Source organism: Serinus canaria, chromosome 7 (assembly GCF_022539315.1).
Source record: "Serinus canaria isolate serCan28SL12 chromosome 7, serCan2020, whole genome shotgun sequence".
Lineage (NCBI taxonomy): Eukaryota > Metazoa > Chordata > Aves > Passeriformes > Fringillidae > Serinus > Serinus canaria.
Genome location: NC_066321.1, coordinates 12214398 through 12230994, shown reverse-complemented (window position 1 = coordinate 12230994; position 16597 = coordinate 12214398). Strand labels below are relative to the sequence as shown.

The following is a 16597-nucleotide window of genomic DNA, read 5'->3' as shown; positions in this document are numbered from 1 at the left end:
GCTGTTGGTAAATTATTGGTAACCAAATTTTGGAAGTATTGTATTCCATTAGCCTATTGCTACAAACTCTTCAAAAGCAGTTTTATGGGGTAAAGAGAAAATGCAAGATAGATTTCCATTTCCTGAGTGAATAACTACAACAACTCCTCCAGAACAAACACTTGCATAGATGGCTAAAGGATTTGATTTCTGACATTTCATGTGCAGCAGTGGCATTCACTCCTGCATAGCAGACTCACTGTTCATGTGCCTCATAAACACAGCAGAAACTCATCTTGTTTTGGTGCTTATTGGCTTTGGTACTGGCTTTTCTGCTGTGATTTATCCATTTTTCTGGCAAACTCTCATCTAAAACCCGTTAAGATGCAAGAAATCATTAACCTGTGACTCTCATCTCTTGTCAGTTCACCACTGAGACAGCCACCACCAGCCCCATTCCTACAGCATGCTGCTCACTTGAGAGCCTTTCCAACTAACCCTGGGGACCTCACCAAATCTGCACAGGTGGCTGTCAGACAGCCATAGCACCCTCCCCTTCTTCACAGAAAGCAGTAAATGAAATCTCTGCTTAATGACTGTAGCAGACAAGCCACTTCAGGTGCATGTGGAAGAGAAAAGCCATTTGGTGAGTTTTCACTTCAGCAAAAAGCTCTCACACCAGCTGCAACCCTCAGCTCTGCTCCCAACCCTGCACAACCCTTCCCTCATCCCCTCCTCTCACCGTGCCAGTGCTGAGCAGGGAGATGCTGTGTGTATCTGCTCTCAGAGCAGCTCTCCAGGCTGGTGGGAACTGACAGATGGTTGCTCTGAGATATTTCCAAAAGAGGGAAAAAACAGGAGCCTCTAACCCACTGCAAGTCCCTTGTTCTGGCTGCATTGGTAAGGCAGCGTGCTTAAATGAATCAGGGAAAGCAAATGAAGTAAGGGGAAGGGTTAGGTTAAAGTAGGTTCAAATCAGAGTCCTCAAGGCAAATTTTTGTGTAATCTAAGTTTCCATTCTCTTCCCCAATTGCTCAGCTGTTGCCCAATTTATGAGGGGAGCAGACCCAAGCAAATGATAATTAGAAAAATCTTGGGAACTTTTCCAGGAATCAGTGTTTCTCTTTTAGCCATGACATTCAGATTTCTTATTTCTTCATTTGCCATTTGGTTGAAAGGAGTAAGCATGTCCCAGCAACTGGCACTGAAATGGGAAGGCCTCTTGAATTCCTCACTGTTTCTTGCTGCTAACACTGTTGGATGCCCAGGGGGACTGTCAGGGGCTCTGTCAGAGCTGCTCTCACTCAGGGCTGGTACTGCTGCTTCGTGGTGAAGCACTCTTACCCTGCCCACACTGCTGCTGCTTCCCTCTTCTCTGTGCTGTGGCTTTTCCATGTATTCAAGGCTTCCCCGGTTTGTCTCTTTCCAGCACTTTCCCTGGCCTCAGGTTAACCCCTGCACTGCCAGGATCCCTAGATTGCTGATGAAGGAGTGAGTGCTTTGCCTTCCAGTAGGTCTCAACTAATTTGAAGTGGGTATGGAGCTATTTCAGCCCAGAAAAAGGTTGTTAGTGAGGAAGGGGAGTTGAAGGACAAAATATCAAAAAACTGTGCCTTTCTAGCCCTGGGAAATACAGAGATGTCACAACTCTTTGGGAACAGTATTATGCCACTGACAAAAGCTATTTGAGCTTCTCTTTCTTATTTTTTAATGATATTAAATAACATTCACTCTCTCTCCTCAGGGCACATTTTGGATAATTCATATCTCACTGTAAACCAAAAGCATTTCCACTAATCTCAGCAAAGACTGACTCAGTGGAAAGTAGGATTTTTAACCAGATAATTAGGTCATGAAAAATAGGGTGGTCGTCAGGCTTTAGAATTTTTCTCCAATATTTTTGCAATAATCTCTTTGCAAAGGTGAACATGCAACAAAGGAACCTGCTTTAATAATTAACTCAACCTTCCCCTATGTAAAAACTATGCTGATACCTAAATTAAACAACCAAAAGCCACACTTAGAGTGGTTACTTTGTTACACTGATATTTGTGATGATAAAAACATGGTCAATTTCAACACCTTGCAGTGCTCCTCATTGGCAGAGATTTGATTTTATAACTGACAATACAAAACACCAGACTGCTCAGTTTTTAGCCATGTTACCATTTGAAAACAGTCTTATGCAACAACACTGTCACCCACATCCTTCTTCTCCCAGTCCTATCACTGTCAGCTGTCTCATCCAAATTTAAAACAACTGATAGGGGAGGAAAATAGAATCTGAAATGTTATGCAGTGCCCACATATTTCATTAAATAAGGGGAAAAGACAAATTCTATTAAGGCCCTTAGCTTGCTGTGCAGGGTGAAGGGAAGGCTGGGATGGAGATGTACAGGCAGAGTTCTAGATCTAGGAGGGTCCATGCTGGAACTCTGCCTGTACATGAACCCTCAGGAACAACGTGCCTGTGGTTTCATTGCTCAGGCTTTGATGTCTCTGTGCATGGCTTTCTTCCCACCTCATTTAACATTTTAGTTGAGAAGGCATCCTCCTAATGTGGGCTATAATCTCTATTATTTCCACAGATCACTGATGGGACCACAAACAAGTGAGTGAGTTCATCTGCGTTTCTGTCCCCCGACTCTCCTCCCCTGTCAGCAGTAACAACTCTCTCCTCCTTTTCCTGCCCCAGAGAAGCATAAACACCATGAACATTGTGAGCAACCCTCATTTACCACCTCTGTTCACTCCAATCCCAAATGTATTTCTATGCTTACAACAGAAATTCTCCAAACACTTGGTCAGTGCAGGTCCCCTCCTCTCCCTTCAGATAAAGTCTCTGAACAAGGGTGTGCGTCCTTGCACAGACCATGTTGTCCAAGCAGGTCCATGCATTTGCTATGGGCCTTTGGGGACCTGTCCTTTACAGAGCAAGTGCATTTTAAATGATGCTTACACACCAGCACTTCACACTTCCTCCCCCACCCCCCACATTAGCTCAGGTTGGTAATTCACCATTGCTTGGACATCTGGCACTACAGTCAAAGCAGGATCTCACTTACAGAAGCTGCAAGGCAAGCACATCTGTGTTTCCCTACAGCTTTGTCACCTCATCATGTTTCACAGCAGAAAGTTCATTGCTGCCCCCGTGACAAGGCTCTTCTGCTCCTGAGGGGATGGTTTCCCATCAGGATTGCTCTGGCAATCAGGTTCTTCACCCCCTTCAGATGTGCTAACTTAACTTTTTCCTGTGGTTATGCCCTCAAACATTTTTAAGTGGATTTGCTTCTGGGAAGCTGTAATGTAGCATGTCACAGAGATTCAACTACTCTTGTCAAGCAAGTAAGAGTTCCTCTTACACTATGCTATAAAATAGTAATGCACTCACAGTGAAGCCTGGACTTTAAAAATAATTACCACCACCACCACCACAAAAAAAAAAAAAAAAAAAAAAGTAATTTGATGTAATTTTGTATGTTTTGGATGGAAGAAAGGCTGATCAAACTTCTATCAAATTAGGGTTTACTCCTATGTTGCTACTAAATTAGGGTTTATTCCCATGCTTCCTACTCTACAATAAAGTATATTTATTTCCAGACCAAAATGTGCACATAGGAACTTACTCTGCCAAGCACAGAATGAATCAGAGGGATATGAGAGGATCCAAGGACTCAGCTCAACTTTTCCCACTGTGCCCATTCACAACTGCATTCAGTGGCACTAAGTCACAAGACAGATGTCCATCAGTCCTTCCACACCTGACCCTGCCCCAGGAGTTCTGTGGTCAATGCCCCCAAACAAGACAAATCCTTCACAGAAGTACAAGAAAGTCAGTGCAGGAATGAGGGCATAGGTAAAGAAGTTCTGTATCTGAAATGTGATTTGTTGAGATCTGTCATCTCTCTTGATGGAAATGAAATAATTATTTCAGCAATAACTACTTTATCACACTGTATATGTGTATATATATATATATATATATATATATATATAAAACCTAACAAAAACCAAAACCTTGAAATTATATCAGAAAAACAAAGCTAGAAAAATTTTAAATTTCCACCATTACCAGTCTCCCTTGGGATCCAGCTGATCGTATTTCCTTCATCTTCCCCAACCCTGTTATGTATTATTTCAGTCAATTTGATGTTGAGCAGTGTGGTTTCCAACCCTTTAGGAGCAGGCTCTAACATTTGCTTTATAATTACCAATTGCCACTCTGTGTTTTTCCTGCTTTTCACATTATCTGCTGCTTATGCTTTGGATTTCTTTCCCAATCTTTGTTCCCAAATGGTCCAAGTACAAACCAGGTATTTGTAAACTTACAGCCATTCCTTCATTTACAGGGCAGGCACCAACACATCTCTGAGATCTGTCTGCAAGCATCCAAGGAAAAATCAATTCCAGACATACTGTATCAATTTCAGCTCTATGTAGGAACTGGCAGAGTTTAAATCTCTTAGCTTTTTACATCTTGAATCAACTCTCCCTTTTTCTTGCATAGATACAAAGACAGAATAATCTTCCTAACTTTGAGGGAGTATGATTCAAGGGTACATCTGTCTAAAGAAATTAAATAAATGTGTTTCTCCCAATTCATACATTTTCTGAGGAGGGGGGAAGATGAAATCCCTTGATTTTGATACTTGTAGTGACCATCAGCTAATTTTACCTTAGTCCCACGTTCTCTGAAGGAATCACAATGAAATAAAAGCTTGATCTTGTTCTCATTCAAGTCAATAAAAAATTCACATTGGTTTAAATTAGAGCATGAGTGATCCTGAAATATGAGTCAGAATTGCACAACCCAATTTTCATTGGGCTAGGCCTAAAGAATCTCCTTTAAACCACATACTCACTCAAGTTCCTCATGTGCAAAAATACTTTATTTTGGTTTACCAAATGAGGCCCCAAACCCTGACTCACATGTTCCTTAACTGAATTCCCACTGCAGTACTGTAAATATTACCTAGAGATTTAGAGATTTGTTCTTTCACCTTATAGCACAATCACTTTTTTCCTTCCCTATGTCTTCTCCTCTGCAAGCCCCTACCTTTTGCCCAGAGCCTTTATAGAAATAGCAAAAGCAATAAACTTTTGTTTCCCTCTACAAACATTATGAGGCTGCTTAATTATTAAAATGTCTGTGTTCTTTCACTGGAGGGGAAAAAGTCAAGCTCTGCATGTTCTAATTGTTTGTTTTCTTCTCAGTTTCCTTGGCATAGGTTTATTTTTTTTATAAAAGCTTAAGCAAACATTTCTTCAGGCTCAGCATTCAAAAAGCTCATGGTGAATTAAACCAGTTGAGACTCACCAATCTGAATCTTTCAATGCAGACAGACAAAGGGAGGTGATTTCATTTTATGGTAAGATGTCTGCAGGACATCTATGAATCTCTGGAAGTGAAAGAATACAGCTGGCCTTTTAAACCCCTAGAGTTACAGTCTAAAACCTTCTTGAATCTCTAGCTGAGCTAGAGGCAGTGTATTGCAGAGGGTGTTTTCTAGTCAAGATGTAGCTGATGCTGTAATAAACTGTGGTTCACGAGATCTTTGTGGCTGCCAGGCCCTCACATGGGGCATTCAGCACAGCAGCAGCTGTGCAGAGAGGCTGTGCAGACACAGCTTGCCACAAGCACTCCTCACAGCAGTGATGCAGAACCTGGCTTCTGTCTAGAGAAACAGATTCCTGTCAGAGAACTCAGACTCTAACTCTTGCCCCAAACTACTCCTGCCCATGCTGGGGGCTGCCTGCAGGAGCTGCAGGCAGGAGAGAGCTCTCACTTCCCTCTCTTTCTAAAAAATTGTCATCACTAAGGTTTAAGCTCCCTTTCTCTTTGACTTTTCAAGGCCCCTCAGGCTCAGCTCCAGCAGATGGACAGCACAAACATGGTGGTTCCAGCGTATCTGAAGCCAGCATATGCGAGGGATTTGAGTGTGCTTCATGGATCCAGTCCAAATGTCAGCCAGCCTGGGAGGGGTTCCAGCCACAAATGAGTTCAGGACAAATGGCCAAAGTCTTTTTTCAGCCTGGAGAAAGTTGGCTTTGTGAAACATGCCCAGCGAAACCTGCACATATGGTAGCTTTAGCTGCAGAGGACTTCATGTGCATAATCCGCCTTCCCGCGCTTCTGTCGGTGACAGCTGGGAGGTCACTATAATTATCCTGAATTTGGATGCTGAGCAGCACTCAGCACTTGTCTGTTTGGGGGAAGAGAGAAAATCTGTTTGCAAACGGCTTGTAGCTTAATGCCTTCAAAGTGTGCCTGCCCCTTCTCGCTTATAAGGACTGTGCACTGGGAGATCAAGCAGAGGATTAATGGAGTGGATACTCATCCGCACGAGGTTTTGTTAAAGCTGAGTCAGAAAACCCGATTAGTTGTTGGGATGTCCAGGCAGGATTAATTTGGGATTGGAAATAGGCTGGTAAAGAAATGTTGGGTGTGTTTCTCCTCCTTCTCCTCCTCTGTCAGTGCTGTGAGAAGATTTCGTGTGTGTGGGATGTGGTGTGATCAAGTGGCTAGTCCATGAGGGAGGTTCTCAGCAGCAAGTGGAATGAGACATGTTACTCTCTCAACTGCAAGGAAAAACAGAAGGGAGGTCACTGTTCTCTATTTGCAATGTTTACCTGCTATTTTATCAGAACTGCAGAATCCTTCTCTATTAAAAAATTATCTGTACTCTTATCTTAGACTCTTGATGAAGCTGGGAAATTTTTAATCAGAGAGAGATACACTTAAAGGGTTATACAGTTTCTCAAATTTTTTCATGAGAGCTAAGTCCAATTCAGCTCTTTATCAAGTAACACTCAAAGGTACTTAAAGAAGCCCAGAAGGATCTGAATTTAGGACCAATAAGACAGCAGAATTGTCCTGATTCTCCATACTAGAGACAGAGCACAACATCCTATGTGCACTACTCAGGTTATAGCAATGCAAATTTTTCAGGATCAAGAATTTGGGATGGTGGCAATCAGAGTGGGATGTGCACAGTGCACACTTCCAAGTATGTTCCTCAAAACCACATTTTTGTGTCAGTCCTTCCGTTGGAGGGCAGTAGGCTGGAGGACCTAAAGGGATGGACATGACAGGTCAGAAGCACCACAGTGTTTCACAAGCAACTCCCAGCGTGGCAATTTGTAGAAGGACCTCCTGTACCCAGGACTTTCTCCAAATAACAATTAGATTTTCCAGGAAAGTACATACAAAAGTGTGATGTCGTGACTTCTGTGAGAGAACATGGCACTCTCTGCTTCAGAATTTGTCCTTAAAATGTACAGTCCCTTCAAACAAAGAGAACTGGGGCTTCATGCCTGTGTTTAACTCTGCTCCCACACATAGTTACTCAATGTCCTTCAAAGTGGATAACATTACCTGCTCTCAGCTGTGCAGGTGTACCGTGCAAGCAAGGAACTGTAACACAGAGCAGCAGGATGGCATCAGAAGGAGGGGTTTTTCATTTTTGCCTTATTCATGACCCATACAGCTAATTTAAACAATTTGTATAATTCTGTTTAGAATGTGTTGATGTTTTGCTCTCTTAAACCCAGAGGGCATTTTTAGGATACCTAATATGCTATTCCAATGCTTTCAATACTAGTTCTTGAATGAACTCTCTGATCACAGAATCATCAAATGGTTTGGGTTGAAAGAGACCTTAAAGGTCATCTCTTTCCAACCCCTCCACCTCTACTAGAGCAGGCTGCTCAGAGCCCACCTCCAACCTGGCCTTGAATACTTCTAGGAATGGGGCATCCACAGCTTCTCTGGGCAACCTGTGCAGTGCCTCACCACCCTCACAGTGAAGAATTTCTTCCTAGTATCTAATCTAAACCTGTGCGCTCATCTATCAAGCAGAGGTATTTCCCATAAAATCTAAAGGGGTACAAAACTGTAAAGTGATCTATTGTTTGTGCTTGGGAGGAGAAGAGACTTTCTGGGTTAGCACAAAGCTTTAGAAAACAGAGGCCTGAAACACAGCTCTCTGCTCTGATGTCTTCCTGCAACAGCCCCCGGAGGAAAGTATCATTTATGAAGCATTGAGCTTGCAAGTTAAATGAGCCATGTTGTGTGATCTGTGCATTCAAGAATGGGCTCACTTCTTACCTTATACGTGAGATGCCTCAGGCTGCTCTTAGAGAAGCAAGTGACACTCCTGGACCAAGATGATTCAGTGTTTCTGCTTTCCAGGTCCTGCTATTGTGCAGATATTAAAAGATGGAAGAGGCACAGGATACAGTGTTTGTTGTGCACTGCAGTGAATCTCTTCCCAGTCACACAGCCAAGTTTGAAGCTAAATTCAAATGAAAACAATTCATTTCGATGAAGATAAATTAAAGTTTGCAAAAGATATTTCCCAGAGAGCGCAGCTGAGACAGATGATTTCCTCACCATCTTTGGAAGGAGAAGGTCACTTGGGAAGAGGTGAGTGAAAATTATTCAAGAGTGCCTGTCCAACAGCCCTTCACAGGGAACTGGATCAGATTCAGCTTTGGTGGATGAAAAATAGCAAGAGATGGGATTCTGTCAGCTGCCCTTTCTCCCTTCCTGCCATCAGGGGATTCTCTGGCACCAAGCTTAAGCCTTTCTCCTAAGAATAATTATCAGATAGAAAACCCTGTGGACTCCTCCAAATACCTTAATTCTTTCGGTGCATAAGGTGCTGCCACTGGGGGTGACAAGATGAAACTACCCCTGGAGAATTGACAGGGCTAAGCCCATGCTGCTTTCTGCCAGCTTGTGATCCACTCCACTCTCTCAGTGCATGCACCAGTCAGTGCCCATGCCAAAGCAGAGAAATGCCTCTCACTCACTAGCTGGTGAGCGCAGGGACATCTTTTCCTCTTGTCTGGACCATAAACACAGGGAAATGCACCAAGGATTACCTGATCTGCTGGGACTTTTTCCAGCAGTGCCATGTGAAACCCTCCAAGTGGTGGAAGGTAAGAACGACCTCTTGCAACTGCTGCCCATTTTTGGAACAGGGCTGGCTGGCAGCTGATGGAAATGGGCATGAGTGGTACAGAGCCCAGCAGAAGGTGCTGCAGGGAAGGGGCCACTGGTGTGGGGCACAGGTAAACTGCCAGGGGTCAGCTGGAAGAGTGAGGTGGCCATGTGTGCATTAAGGGTGAGTAAAGTTAGAGAACTTTTTAAATCATTGTAAGGCATTTCCCCTTGAACTGACATTCCTCAAGCAGAGGAAATGGAGGTGGAATTTAGGATGAGTTTTGAAACCATTCTTATCTACAATAATGCAACAATAACCAATAATCCTATTACTTGTTCTTCCCCCCATGGTGATCTCACTTGGCACACAGACTTTTTGGAGCCTTGTGTCCAACATTATCTACACAGTGTTTAGGGCTCTGAACACATTTGGTTGATGCATGAAGTCCCCAGCTACTTTAAACTAGTATTAATTCAAGATCAGAATAAGGAAGGACTGAAGACAGTCTGTTTTTCAAAAAGAAAAAAAATCTCTTGGACAAGTCTAAGCAGATCACTCTTCTGCTTAAAAAAAGAGAGTAAACCCCAGGTTAAACCACTGAAGAGCACATGCAGCCCTAGTGACCTCCTGGGAAAGATTGTGAATTGAGACTCAGCTGTGTGATGTTTATCCAGAAATTATTATGTCAACAAAAATGCATTTATTTTTCTCTGCTGCTTTTCTGAAAATTTCTTGTAATTACCTTGGTTTGGGATAACATTTGATAGCACCTAGCAGCTGAACAACCCTGACTGGCACCTCTGATTACAATAGACTAGATGGTGGGAAACCTGAAATTTAGCTTTATTTGCTTTAGAGAATTTATTCTTTTTATGCTTGATCCAAAGCCCACTGGAGTCGAAATGAAAGTTTCCATTTCTTTAGTCATTTAGCCACAGACTGACTACTAGCATATGGAATCAAAACCAATCTTACAAAGAGATGTTAAACGGTGTTTGTGGACAGCAGGGGCTCAGCACGGGCTTTCACACTGGAGAAAGAGGCTCTGTAGGTCACTCCCGAGGTACTTTGGCAGGATAAAGACTAGTACCATGAGTGCTCAAATGTTGTGTTGTCCATCTGGCACAACTTGGCCAGACAGATTGATGCTTCAATGACCTGAATGCAGCAAACTTCCCCTTAGCAAACCCTGATTCTGTTATTTCTTGTCTGGGCCCAGAGAAACTTGGGAATGCAGATTGTCAGAGCTCAAACATGAAGTCTCTGAAAAACAAACCTGCAGGCAGGTTTCGTTACAGCCATTTAAATGGATTAACACTAATACAGACAAAGTTTTTTACTCTATTTATTTTCCCCTGCCCTGTTTTCATGCATATTATCTTACTTCCTGCAATCCCAGTGGCATAGAAATCAAGCATCTCCTCATTAAAATTCAGAGCTAATAATTTTGGCATCCTCTGTGCAATAAGCAGCTTTATTTCAGATTGGACATAGCCTACATTTTGTACCATAGACAGCTTTACAGAGTAAAGCAAGATATATAGTGGCCAAATAAAAGATGAAAGGAGCAGGTTGAACCTTTCAGGCACAGAGGTTTTTTGGCTAGAAGGTCTGCCAGGACTATGTTGTCCTTGTGGTCGTTATCAGAACAGGGTTTTTAGGTTTAGATTTTTTTATTAGACTTTTCCTTATACTAACAACAGTATGCACACAACTGAGATCTTGATTTTTGTGTAAAATGTATAAACTAGTACTGTTCACATCTTTAGAAATGGTCCCTAATGTTTGTAAATTTGCAGGTTAGAAAGGAAACAAGACTCAGGTGGCCTGGATTATGAGATGAATCAATTAAACTGGGGCACACTTAAGGGAGAGAGAGAAGTTGCTAGTGACTTAAGTCTGTTTTGGAAGAAAGGGTGTTTTTGTTTGGTTTTTATATTGGGTTTTTTTTTTTTCTCCCTATGTTGCTGGTTGTTCTGCAAATGAAGCTTTTCACACAGCTCCTGACTTCCTGCATTACTGAGAATAGGCTTGGACAACAAACAGGTCTGTTATTTATTTTTAATTTTTAAAATTTTTTTGGTCTGCACTATGGTTTCTGTCTGTGTGTGCATTTCAATGTAAATTGTTCATTCCAGTTCTTCCTTTGCATGGAGCCAAAACAAATACCTGAATGGTCTCCATGAGTACTCAGGAACAGTCTTCCTGTCCTGTAACTGGATGGAATGCTGACATCTGTGTGCAGTAAATCATGGTATCAGAGGGATCTGTAAGCTACAGTCAGCTCTTGCTGGTTAGATTGCTATTTTGCAAGTTCTCCTAAACTTTGAATGAGTAAATCATGTGAACAGAAATAGATACATTTATTGCAATTCTTTTCTGTTTTTGAGCTGTGGACACCAAGACTCCTCACCTGGTTCTTAGATGTTGTCACTCATCTGTGAAGTTGCTCTTTGTAAACCTCTTTGGCTATCTGTAGCTCTTGTTTTTAGCATTAAATTATCTATGGCAAGCTATCCAGTGAGTAGTTATCATATTATGTGTTAATTTTTCCTTTGTTTTTATGGGTAATGTGGACTGCTCCTTCAAACGCAGCTTCCAGCTTTTTGATTGACTCTCCAGTTTGTCAGGTCCCATGTGATTCTCCAGATGCTATTGTGCAGTCACTGTTATCAATTCCAGATTAGCAGAGAGATTGGTTTGCATTCATCAGAAGTATTCTTGGCATTTACCAATTTGTGTTTCAGAATGTGGATTATCAGTTATCCCTGTGTCTTCCCTTGTGACATACAAGTGTTAACTTCAGTGTTAATAGCCTCTTGCAGGTGTGGCCTAACAGTCAGAGGTTCCTGCCTTGCATATTCTTTGTCATAGAGTTTCCTACTTGTTTATCTGCACCTAGCATTTTATCTTCACCATAGTCCACTTTTTCAGTCCTTTGTTTATATTTTAAGGTGAAGAATACCTTCAGTTGGGGAAAAACAACAATTTCTACTTTTGCTTTTATTAATAAATCGTTAGGAGGCTTGAAGAGGATTTAATACCACTGACAAACAGACTCTCTGAAACAAAGCTGGTTTCTGCAAACCAATGCACATCCCCTTTTGTAGAATGCTGGATGGGTTGAAGTTTGTCTCTGGGCTTTCATGGTTATTTCTCCTCATGCAGAGTTATTAGTAGGATGTGGAAAAAATCCAGAAAGGTCATTTTTTTATACTATGAACATGCTTTATCACTTTAAAGGACACTGAACCTGTGGTCCTTCACTTTTCAGTACTGAAATCTGGATGATTTTAGTTTTGGCAACTCTTGGAAGACAGCATAAAAATTTGTTGTGGTGTGACTGTGGGCGGCAATATCACCAGCTGTGTAGATCTTCAATGCTTATTTTAAAAGGTACTCACAACATCTTTCTTTAGAGCTTACTTTCACAGATTGGGATGCTTATGCTGCAAGCCAGCTATAGGAAATTGTGCATAGCCTGCACTTCATTAGGCATCACCAGCAATATATAATTGGAGTGGCAGTAGATGTATAAATGAACTTGATATTATGGTATCTGGATTTCACTTTAGCAAGTATCCTGAAAAAGCTATTGACCCAGAAAGCTAGTATTTGATTAAAGAGGTATTCATAAACCATGTAAACAAACCTATGTCTTTCAAAACAAATTTACTGCTTAAAAAGGAATGAGTCTCTCTGGGTGATACTGCTTCCTTTAGACCTTTAATCTGAGAGAGGATCTCTTCAAAACCTAATTTATTTGCAAGCGCACATGAGCTGATCCGATCATATATAAAGCTGCAATATGTGCAGTCTCAGAGATCTGTGCAGTCTGAAATACAGCTCCAAAAGTTTCATAAAGTACTGGAAGATCCTTAAGTGACTGATGCAATAGAAACATGGACTGTTCAGTGGCCGAACACGTTTTCCCAAGAAGAGAGTGTGGGATCAGACCCCTTCCCTCCTACACACTGACATACCACAGTGTTAAAGCAGACAGATTTCACCTGGTTTGCAGGGTGGTTGGTTTATGGAGAACAGCTTTGGTTTACTGTAGCTGCTCTCTGCTTCACACACTCTGTGTAAGACTTGATCAGCTCCCACTCAGAAGCTGTTATTTTTTTCCTATAACACATGCTGTCCAAGAAAAAAGCTGTGTGCTACAGCTATACATGATCCCATCTTCTCATGATGACTTTTTCTTAAGTATTTTAAAGTAAGACCTCTGATTGAGGAAAAAAAAACTAGGTGCGACTTTGAGAGAGTGTAAAAAAACTGTAGGCAGGTATCTTTGAATTAGAAACTCAACAGGCTGAGCCTGAGTCTCCAGCTCCCCACCAAAGCACTGGGCAGTCAGTAGGGTAACATAAAGAAAATGCTGGATTTCCAGTGCCAAAGAAAATGATTTCTGCATTAACAGAATGTGTCTTTTGTTGCTGTTATCAGCATGAGTCTCCTTTTCCTAGACAGTAAAGATGTTGATCTGAGCTTTAGTAATAACACTGAATAAGACAAGTCTTAAACAGATTGAATTAATAGGAGTCCAATGTTCCAAATAGATCCCACTTTGACATTCATCTTCCATTTTCTCATAATTTAATTCTGTTACTTCTAGTGATAGCTCTTCCCTAGAAAGGGATGTCTTTTCAACTGACTTGAGGCAGAGTGGAATCTCTGATCTGTTACTAAAGTAGAATATACTGTTTTTTAGACTAGCTGGTATTCTGTTTGTAGCTTCCACAGCTTTTAAGGAAACAGGAAAAACTGCCCTTATCTGCAGTGATAAGGACCTTCCTGGAAGGTCACAGCATTTGTGAAGGAATCCAACCATGGAGGAGTGCTCAGTGACCATCTAGGTTGATTGACTCAGTGAAACAGCCCCAATTTCTGCTTGCTTTCAAATATCATTACCCTTGCAGTAACTTCAAATATTCCCAAGGTTAGACAGTATGATTCAATCTTCTGTTAAATATTATAGCATTGCCTCTAAGACTTGGCATCCTCTCCTTCCCAAGACACACTTCTTCCAATTCTGAAGGGAAATGGTGCTAATTAGCTGTATTATGAAGGTACGACATCTTAATTCACTACAGTACCTTCCTTTTAGGAGAGCTAGCTAATTGCAGGACCAGAGCTCTTTAAGATAACTGTATTAGTTATAAACAATGAACAATCATCATGGTTAACAGCTTGGCTCATGTGCACTGCCAAGAAAACCCAGGCTAGACAATGAATTTATGTTTGTCAGTTTTCATTTGATTTCATCAAATGACATCACAATGGTGTCTGTAATACAACTAATGCAATATGGTATAGGGTCTGTCTGCACAATATGGATACACCTGAAGCAGTTTTAAATAGCAGTAGACTACTTGCAGAACCACAAGCTTCAGCATGAATTGATTTGACCAGAGTCTGCAAGTGGTTCTGCTTCTCAGCTCTCTGCTGCAGGTATCCAGATTTTCCACTAGCACCCATGTTCACCTGGATATCACAGAATCAGCAAGGTTGGAGCAGATCTTCACGATCATCCAGTCCAACCATCAATGTAGCACCACGACAGTCACCCCTAAACAAAGTGGATGTGTGTCTATTAGCCTCAGCAGAGATCACAAAGCACATTCAGATCGAAGATTTTTTGATGATTATATACTCAAAGGAGTCCTGCCTGAGGGAAGGATTTTCTATTTTACTTCACAGGGTGCTCACTCTTTATCAGCTTCTGGTACATCCAGATAGAGGTGAGGGAGCTTGTACAATTAGCCCCCAGATCTGAAAATGCAGTAGCAAAGAGATAAAAACGTGCCTATTTTCCCTTTTCCGTGTCTGCTGCCACAGAGAGCCTGTCTGAGGTTTATGCAGGTCTGGATCAGCAGATCAATACTTCAAAGACTCTGGAAAGAAAAGTCAGTCCCAGAGCTGTGAAGCCATCCAAATGACTTGCAGCCTCTTTATGGCTTCCAAACCACAAGTTTTTCATCCCTGATCAGTTCCAAGCTGTGATACATTAGGGAAGAAAATATCTCCCCAGTTCTTTAAAGACTCTCTGCTTTACTGTGATCTATATACCTGCCAACACCACCAACAAAATGAGTCAACTTTTTAATCCTTTTTAAATATATATATATATATATATATATATATATATTTGAAGGTTTGATTTGAGACTAGAAATAGAATTCACTCTTCCCATGGTTGTGTTTCTGAATGTTTATCATAGCATATGCTTGTCTACATCACCCATCTTGAGAGGAAACTCTTTAATAACATGCATATACCCCAGGTATAAGAAAAATAGTTGTCACTAGTGCATCTTTTTCAACAGAGGAGGTCTAACAAGGAGATGGGAACATTTTTTCCTACTACTTCTTATACAAGGCTTTGATTATCAGCATAAGAATGCCATTTCAGCCAAACCTTCTCTGTAAACTTGATAGAAAGGAAAATGTGGTTTCTGAGCCAAAAGCAAAATCCTGGCACATAGGCAAAATTTGCAGTTGTGTTCCCCATCAGCTGGTGAGTGTGAATGTTCCATGGGTGGAACACATGGAACTATGAGGCACAGTGGGAATGGGACATGCAAGGATATATTATCAATATCGGCTGCTACTTCCCTTTTCCAGCAACAGAAACTGCTGAGATCTGAAGAGCTGCACCTTCATGCTTTTGCTCAATGCTATGTACACTTCAATCCCACTGTCACTGTGCTATTTGCTGCAATTTGGAGATGGGCAACTTGCTGAGAATGACAGCTGGAAAGCCCATCTTGCCACAAGCTCTTCTTCCCCTTCAGTGCAGTAAGATGACTGCTCAAGTATGAGCAGGCTCAACCTTTTGGCACCTGTCAAGAACATTAAAGGTTACTTAACACAGCAATTTTCAATGTATTTTCTGCTGAGTTGGAAGTAGTTCCAGCACAGGGCATTGTAAGTAACCACAGTACAGGTACTTTCTAGGCATATGTTTTGCTTCAGAGCATTGCACTGCTTCTGCGTGTTCATGACTGAAGCACCACACTCAGCAATATTGAATAGTGGGCCAGGGAGTTGCACTTAAAAGAAGGCTCACAAGTCATACCCTTCCTTCACAGTAAGACCTCCCCCAGATCAGCCAACACATCTCACTCCAGGATCTTTTTGCCCTCTAAAATTTCCTCTGTTCTTCGTCAGACTTCTCTGTCCTCATGTCCTGCGAAACTCCCTAATGCTCACACTCCAGTTCCCTGGTTTTCATGATTGTGTCCAAAGGTGATTGGCAGATTATCTGTGTCCTGCAGACTTTAAATTCTCTCTCCTGCAACATCTCTTTCATCTGACGCCTGGGACATGCAATGTTGCATAAATTTTTTCCAAAATTATAAGGTTACTACCCTCTATTAAAGCTCATATCTAGAAGATGGATTACAGAAAAACTTGCATAAAAGGGGAGATAAATCAGTTAAACAGACTCCATAAAGGAAGATGATGTTGAGGGAAGACATGTCTACATCTTAGGCTGGTGGACACACTGACCACATTAACATTTCTTTTCTGACCACATTAACTTTGGAAATCACATGAGCAAAATAGGCTGCAAGACCACATAAATCATTAAGCAAAATGAATGGTTTTCAGTTCCGTATTTAAATGTCAACCTTTTTCCTAATGTAGCAACAAGACTCCATACAT

The 16597-nt window shown here is 41.5% G+C and overlaps 1 protein-coding gene across 6 annotated transcripts in view; it reads left to right on the top strand.

Annotated features, from left to right (window-relative positions):
* TMEM177 (transmembrane protein 177) overlaps positions 1-16597 on the top strand; it is a 74893-nt gene that overhangs the window by 19690 nt on the left and 38606 nt on the right. For 2 of the 6 annotated variants that reach the window (XR_001990058.3, XM_050977103.1), the window contains 2 exons: positions 8171-8404; positions 10916-10973. The gene's annotated coding sequence lies outside the window, so the exon portion shown is untranslated. Of the gene's footprint in view, positions 1-404; positions 895-2567; positions 2592-8170; positions 8405-10404; positions 10974-16597 lie in introns of those variants that run through there. The other 4 variants (XR_007778024.1, XR_007778023.1, XR_007778022.1 and 1 more) reach the window with 4 other exon arrangements.